At 47.1% G+C, this 8,346-nt stretch overlaps 1 long non-coding RNA gene across 1 annotated transcript; it reads left to right on the top strand.

Annotated features, from left to right (window-relative positions):
* Positions 1–1,017: 1,017 nt before the first annotated feature.
* Positions 1,018–4,148, top strand: LOC120699050. Its single transcript, XR_005685176.1, has 3 exons — positions 1,018–2,428; positions 3,051–3,492; positions 3,610–4,148. It is a non-coding gene; the product is annotated as an uncharacterized LOC120699050 (long non-coding RNA).
* The last annotated feature ends 4,198 nt before the right edge of the window (positions 4,149–8,346 follow it).

The raw sequence follows: 8,346 nt of genomic DNA, 5'->3' as shown, positions 1-8,346 counted from the left end.
GGTCACCGAGAGAATGACATGTGGTCGAATCGAGAAAGGACACATGAAAAAACTAGAAGATGACACGCCACCGAAAATAAACTGACATGTGTCCTTTGCTCATATCGCCACGTGGACTGCTACCAGCTCACCACATCGCTATCCTCTTTGCGACACGTGCTGCTTGCCACGTTACCTGCCAGCATGGACGAAGCCACGTGGAGCACCAGCGTGTCCTACGGCCCCTGCCAGTGTGGACGTGTACACGTGGATCTGGGCGTCCAGTTACGTTTCAGCGACGCGTCAACGAAGCAAAAATTGTTCCGCGAAGAAATTTTCTTTCATTGCGAAAAAACATTTTAGTGACGTTTCAGCTGTTTCGTCAAGGCAAATCTAACTCGATGCTCCATTTTTGACAAACCAAAATTCATCACAGAATTCATTGCACGACAAATTTGAGCTCTTCTGTGACAAAAGCTATTCGTCATTGATGCAAAGTGCAAAGTGATATAATCCTTGTTTCTGACACCCTGGAGAGTATGCTCAACGGCCCCAATAGTGCAAAGTGAAAGAAGAGCTTCAGAGATCAGTCATAATGGTTGTAATACAGAGCGGCGGCGATGGCAAGAGTTCTGTGAAAAAAATGGAAGGTGAATCGCTGGCGCAGCTATTCCAATCCAATCCCTTAAAGCACCAATGTAAATTTAGCTATGGTCACACACACAAACTACCTCCGCTGAGGAGCCACAGATTCATGCACTCGAAAATTTGTATCTCCATCTCCAATCCCCTAAAGCACCGATGGAAATTTAGCTATGATCACACATAGAAACTATCTCCGCTGAGGAGCCACAGATTCATACACTCAAAAATTTGTACCCAGTAATTTATGTTTGTGAAGATCTACGGCACACAGCGGCCCCTACCAGCCCCTCGATGTGATCTGCCGGCCAGCCCCGCGTTGAGGCCCGCCACCGCCGGATGCAGGCCGTTCCGCCAGGGTTCGAATCCCACCTGGCGCGGTTAAACGAAAATCAATCGAGAAAAACAAAACAAACCTCCCTCGAACCCTCGGTCTTCCCTATCGCGTCGGCCGCACGCCGCCCTCCACCGTGCCGCGTCTGCCGCACGCATCGCACCACGGAGCTGAACGCCGCCGCCGCTCGCATCACGCTATAGATCCGGCCCCCACCGCCGCGCCTCTGTCCGTCGCTGGAGCTCCGCACGCCAGAGGGACACACCGCCCTGTCGGGATTGTTTCGCCACTGCGGGGGCCCCGGCACCCCAACATCCGAGTGCCGCCGCCGTCCTCGCCTCGGGTGCTCCGCCACCACCGCCTCGGCTCTGCCGCTGCGCGAATCCGCTCTTCCCTCGAGCGGATCGGGGCCGGACGGCGGCGAATGGAGCTCCGAGCTCCGGTGTCACGGGCCCTCCCCAGCGTCATGGATATCAGCCGCGAGCAACAGGCGGCGGCCTAGCTCAAAGCTCGGAGGCGGGGTGGCCGGGCGGCGGCGAGCAGCGGGGCAGCGGCGCAGCGGGGCTCCGATAGGCGTGGCCCGCGGCATGGTCCCTCGCCGGTGGGACCAAGTGGTTGGCACCCCGGCCGCGCGTCCTCGCAGCGCTCCCTCGCCAGCGCTCCCGCGCTCCGGATCTCGCCCTCCCCGCAGTGGCGGCGGCGTTATCCGCTTCCTCCCTGGCCGGCTGGGGTCCATGGCATCCGTGGCCAGCGAGGCCCTCCTCCCTACCCCCTCCTTGACCGGCGCGGCCCTCCTCCCTCCCCCTCCCTGGGCGGCGTGGGTCCATGGCCGGCGCGCCCTCCTCCGGCCATGCACGGCCGCCAGCTCGCCTCGCGATTTGCTTGGCTGCCGGCCTGACGTGCACCTTCTTGATGAGTGACTGAGTTTGCCTGCCCTCGCTGCCTCTTGGTCCCAGTTAGGGACAACAATATTGTTTCTGATTAGTTCTAGCTGAAATTTGTATTGTTCCATGAAATGATTATAAGTACTCTTACGATTGTTAATAAGTCAGGCAACCAACTAATTGGTCTCAGCTGGGACAATGATATTGTTTCTGATTAGTTCTAGCTGAAATTGGTATTGTTCCAGAAGTGATTGGAAGCACTTAATTATCACTATATGGTGTTAAACTTTCAAGGCAGCATATAACAGCTAGCATAGCAGTCCTCCAGATATATGCATCATGATAATCTAGCATTTAAATAATAAAAGGAAAGCACAATGCAATTTTTGTTTCTCTCTCATGATTGCACTTGTATTCATATATTTATACCTACCCTGTTATAATTACCTTATATATATATCCCCACATTCAAACTCTTATGGATTATTTGACATTTTTCATGTCTATCGTTCCAGCCAATGATTGTTTTCTTCAATACGGTGAAATTTGGGGTAACATAGACCCTTGGCAACTTGATGGCCCTTGGAAGGTCTGTTTCACTAGCTGTCAACGTTCTGCTCAGCATATATTTGTTTCTACTTCAGACCTTGGTTTTGCAGTAAATTGAGTTAACGCACAAATTGTTTAGAACTAAAACAAGTATGAGTAGCATAATCTATCTCAAGAATGCATGACCTAATTATGTGGAAATTAGGGATCAGAACCTAATTTTGGTTCATTTTTTGTTCAAGTACTCTGTGTAACTTGGTATTATACATCTCGGTTAAGCTTTGCAATAGTTCATAGCTCTGAATTGCTTCAAAAATGAATCTGGCACTTGTGCTGCTGATTGCTTGATTATACAAAGATACTGTTTTATACTCCGATAGACTTAAAAATAATACAGAGATACTGAACAATTCATGGTAGCATAATTTACCATTTGAACCATGGTGCCACTGTTTCAAAACTTGGAACTTTTGGAAACTGGATGTCATTGTCCTTAGTATTTTATCGTGTGGAACTTTAAACATACTATCTTCTTATCGTGAATAACCTAGCTACATGATTTTGGGGAAATTCAAAAAATTTGGTGCATTTTAGGCGGCCTCTGCTTTGATATTTTGAAGGCATATTCATATATACCTCTTATTTGTTCCCAATGTTTGCAGAGGCTAAAATTGCTCGATGCTGTCACAGCTGGTGACCATCTTAATATGGACATTCTTTGTGTTAGACGAGAAGGAAATTTTACTCTGTGGATGTGTTTGTGTAATCAACATAATAACTCTATCCTTTGTGTAAAACATATATTTCTCAGTTTGGACTATGGATCATGGGATCATGTGTTGTTTGGTGTACGTCTGAAATTTACTCGTGGCGCTAGCAAGGGCACCTTACTAGTCTTATGTAAGTGAGAATAGTTCCGCGATCCTGGGAGCAAAGGATGGCCGCACTGTTGATAGCCTCACTAAAGTAATTGTAGACAAGAACAGCGAGTATAGAAAGAGTGCAGCCGATATCCTGAAGAATCTGTGCAGTCATTACACCACGAATGAAGACATTCATTTCCAAAAGCTGAAGAACGCAATGATCGATGATGTGATTCCAAAGGTATGTAATCGTTGTCAACTAGTGGTAATTAATTTATTTACCATGCTGTCAACCTGTTGTGCAAAGCTGCAAACTACATAAATCTCACAAAGTAATTAAGCTGAATCCATGTCGCAGGTGCTGAGGGAAGTGCTTGACTGTAGGCCGATAGCAGAGCCCAGGCTACCCTCTCCCAATCCAATATACTACTCAGGCTACCAGTACCCTATGTACTCAGTAAATAATTACAATTACACATACAACTTTGGCCCATCCCAGTACTCCATGCCCTTGGACAGTCCATACAAAGTGGAAGAGCAGGAGGCACTGTCATCGCTTTGCGTAGCCGTACACGCTAGACTGATCAGCCAAGATCCTGATTTGGCCTCTCGGTTCGACCAAATAGGTAAGGAGATCGGCCGGGACATGGGGGAGGACATGGTTGTGGCGAGCAAAAGAAGGTGCTGGGGGACAGCGGCTTCGCCGATGATTTTGTACGAAAGCCCCAACGGCGCGTGTTGTATCTCGTGACTATGTGCGTACGAGTACATCTTGTTACAATTCCCTAGCTCGTGTCAGCTAGCATGCCTGGACTTGTCGTGTTCTTGAGACGTCATGTCTTGAGTTGTTTGCGTCTAATGGATGATTATCTCGATTTATAATTGGTTTTCAGTGAACTTTTGTGTGCATGAACTGTGGTTGGTCTTGGTGCAGCTAGTGCTAAGTGGTCGATGTGTGTCATAGCTGTGTGCCTTGTTTTCAGACATTTTGTAATAATTGGCTTGGATTTATCTCTTTGAGATAAATGAAAAGTCGGATATATTTCTACCATTTATCTAAAAAAAGCTAGCATATGCCTCGACTTTTTGTCTCCCATCATCCATGGGTCGTCATATAAATATCATCATCATGTATTCTATTTAGGAGTAGTATGCATGTCAGTATGTATCCATGTGTGTACAATTTGTATCCTTTGGTGTACTCAACCTAAGCTATGGGCAGTAATGCTAAAATTACTATGTTAGTTGTTTATTGGAGCTGCAATGCCAAACACTGGTTGAGTAATGCTAAAAACTCTGGTGGGAGCCTAGCACTAGCAGCCTGCGAAGGATCTTGCCGCCTTTTTTGCTTTTTGGCCCTTCGCACAAAAGAAATTCACAAATAGACCTCCGGCGAAACATTTTCCGTTTCTAGACCCTGGGGTCGGCGCTACAGCCCATGGCGCCGAGCTTGCTGCCAGCGTGTCGTCCGCTTCGACGTGGCTGCCGATGTGGCCCGATGACCTTGGCGCCCTAAATCTTGGCGCCGATGTTAAATATTTATACAGCCCCCACCTTTCTTCCCCGAGCTTCCATCCATTCTTTCACCATCTTCTCGGTTATTTTCTCAACTCCCACTCGCCGAACCATCTGAATCGAGAAATTAGACCTTGGAAACTCCGATTGGAACCACATATTTGCAAGAGCAAGGTATCCTCTATCCGCTCCTTTATTTTCACGCATCGATTTGGTATACAATAGGTGCATTATTGAAATCATTGTTCGTCATTTGGTGCACCACACTATAGCGCCAATGTCTTCATCAGGATCAACCTACGTTCCATGGAGCAAGTGTAAAGCCACCATACCCGAAGGAATTGATGTGCCAATGTGCTTCTGCGGTTCGTTGTGCAAGTTCATGCAATCAGAGGTTTTAGGAGATGACTACGGCATGAGGTTCTTTATGTGTGAGAACTACGAATATGATCCACCTAAGCGATATAGCAAAGACCGGGCTAAGGTAGAACGACAACAGATGCTCTTTTTCTTTTGTTATGATTCGAACTTTTTTTGGACAAAGTCTCCTCCGCCTATTTGTGAATTTGTGCAGTGGTTCGACACCGAGCAGTTGCAGCAGGCAAAGGACTTTGTGGAACAACAAGCAAGGTGGGCTGCGGAACGTTGGCACCGAATGAAGCAAGAGGAACAGCAAAAGGAGAATCGCAAGAAAGAGCAAGAAGAGATCCGCAAGAGTTTGGAGGAGGTGGATCGTAAGGCGGCGGCGGAACGTGAAGCTGACAGGGAGAGAAAGCGAGAGAGGGCACGCCGTGCGAAGGAAGCCGGGCCCGAAGCAATTAGGAAGGGCAAATATCCCCGGTGCACTCAGTAGAGTAGTACCATGTAATCCCGGTATTTTACATTCCCTAAGGCATGGTAGATTTAGATGCAACAAGAAATTACCTTGTCGCGGGCACATACCACTGCAGCTAGTTGTTTATGTTTTCTGTTGAGAGCTTGACTCTGTGTGTTGTAACTTGTGCCATTAATTTGCATTGCTAGCCGGGAATCTATGAAACCTTTGAACTTGGCTTTAACATTTTTGGAGCATTTCAGGTCACTAGAATACTACATACCATAATGTGAACCACACATTAAATATAACAGTAAGAATTAAGAACTAAGAACTGCATTACATAATGTAAACCATCAGGATTACATCATACTACAACGGTAATGAAACACACATCACACATGCAGTGGCATGGCAGAACTAGTTACAAACTACGGTAAACAGATTCTGAACTAACCTAACATGCCTTAGGTAATTTAAGAAAATCCAACAAACACAACGATGCAAGCATGTCACTAGCACTAGGGTAGTCCTAGTAGCCGTACCCCCACATAGCGAACTGCGTTGAGCCTTCTCCGTAATATCCACCCATTGCAGGTGGTGCCGGCGGTAGTGGCGGAGGCGTAGGGCCCTTCTTCTTGTGACAAGGGCAGTTGCAGTAAGGAATAGTACATGGTTCATCCTGTGAAGAGGCAGCATTGCTGGTATCATCATCTTCTTCGTCTTTGTTACCCTCGCTCACTTCCTCATAATGGGTCACTTTTGTTTCTAGATCAAAGATACGAATCTGTAGGTACTCAATGAACTCCTGAACAGAATCAATTGGTGCAGGATCGACCCACCTAGTAAAACCACAGTTTTCTGGAGCATCGGAAGACTGCAAAACAAATTTCATGTAAGGTGTCGAAATGAAGATAAAGATATGAAACAACCAAGTATTACCCATGCGTGTGGGCATTTGAAGAAACGCCGACCGCCATCCATCCCGTCGGTGCACATCTGCACTAAGCAGTCCTCACCATGTCTGCATTTTGGCCACGGTTCTCTATGGTCATCGTATCGGCTAAGAGGAGTTTCTTTAGTGAATTCACTCTTGTGTTGTGGTGGAAACTCAAACACTGGTTCCGGAAAGAAATCAGGTCCAAGAGGCCCGTCCCAAATTATGGAATCTCCCTTTTTTCCCACTTTTCCTTTCCCAAAACCGTAGTAACCCTTCCCGCTAGACCCACCTCCAGACATTGGATATACAATGAGCTTCGGTGTTTGAGTACTGCTGGGAGTTCACCAACTTGGGAGTATTTATAGGTGCACAAAGGTTTGATACCTGAAGTGTGGAGTGTAAATGCACCTGAAGAGCCTAGATGACAACACACTGAAAAGGGTAGTGGGTCTGCGCTGAGGCTTGGCCTGCGAGCATCGAGTACTGAGTGCATGCACAAAGATGCTCTGCTTGCACATAGTTGCAGCGAGTAGTGATTGCGAGAATCAAATGTAGCCTTTTCAGTGTCCGGTCATCTATGGCGAGGACGACGGGCCTGTTGGTATACAGCGAAGGTCGGTGGCATGTAGTGGGGAGGGCAGCTGTAACACCCAAATTTTAAATTTGTTTGAATTCAAAAGAATTTATTCAATTGTTGTTTGAGTTAAAAAAAACAAAACAAAACATCTCATCTATCTCTTTTTCTTTGGCCCAGCTGTTGGCGCTCCTTAAGTACCCACTTTATCCCTTATTTATCCTTGATAATGGCATGAATTTAATATCAAAATCACTAACCGTCCTAACTCCGGCCTAATTATTGGTCATTTTCACACTTGCACATATATTTTGGAGGAACTTCGTTTTTGCAGGTTTTTAGCCTATTTTGGAGCATGAAATGACGAGGCCCGTGATCGAGCGCTAACACGAAGAAAGACGAAGGCCAAAGCCCAAAGAAAGGACCAAAGACCATGTTGATTCGAAGCCCATTCATGCACATCCATCCTCCAAGAGAGCCCAAAGGACCAAGCCTACTAAGATGAGATCAAGATACTTCGGGATTAAGTAAAGCAAATGAAGATTTAAGGAAGGATTCCCTATCCTATCCTTTCCTCGAAGATATCTCTAAGATAACGACGTCAAAAGGGGTGCAATCGTGAAGACATAAACTCTAGAAGATGCGAGGAGTCTGCACGCGAAAGGAGGACACGAGACGGCGAAGGAATGAGCCAAGCCGGCCGGCCTAGGCCCATTGGGCCGGCCGGCCCAGCCCTTTTTTAGGTCGGTTCGACCTCCCCTTCGACCGGTGGCTTCCTCGGCTTATAAATAGCTCGCACCTTATTCAACTCGAAGCATCCATCCACCCAGAACTCGACGAAAATCTAGGGTCAAGATCGGAGGGAGACGACGGCCGCCGCAAGTCTTCGAAGCTTGTCTAGGAGATGGCTTAGGCCGACCCTAGCCGCCGTGGCCTCCCTGTGTGGTTGTGCCATGGCGGAGTTCATGAGCTAGTTGGATTCATCGATGGTGTGCACATGGTGGTGATGATCCAAACGAATCTATTATGTGAGTAATGATAATCATGTCTTCCGAATCTATTAGCGATCATGTTCTCTCTTTCGATTTCGTTCTTCTCTTTGGGTTTGCTTCATCTTAGATCTATTATCGAGATAGATCGCTTAGCATGATCTTGTAGTCATGGTGGCTAGAGGTTTATGGCGGAACTACCAAAGGGGGTTCGACTTGCTTCAGGGTATCTTGTTAAAAGGGGTGGCGTCGTGACAGGCCGT

Source organism: Panicum virgatum, chromosome 3K, assembly GCF_016808335.1.
Source record: "Panicum virgatum strain AP13 chromosome 3K, P.virgatum_v5, whole genome shotgun sequence".
Classification (NCBI taxonomy): domain Eukaryota; kingdom Viridiplantae; phylum Streptophyta; class Magnoliopsida; order Poales; family Poaceae; genus Panicum; species Panicum virgatum.
This window is presented reverse-complemented; position numbering and strand designations above follow the sequence as displayed.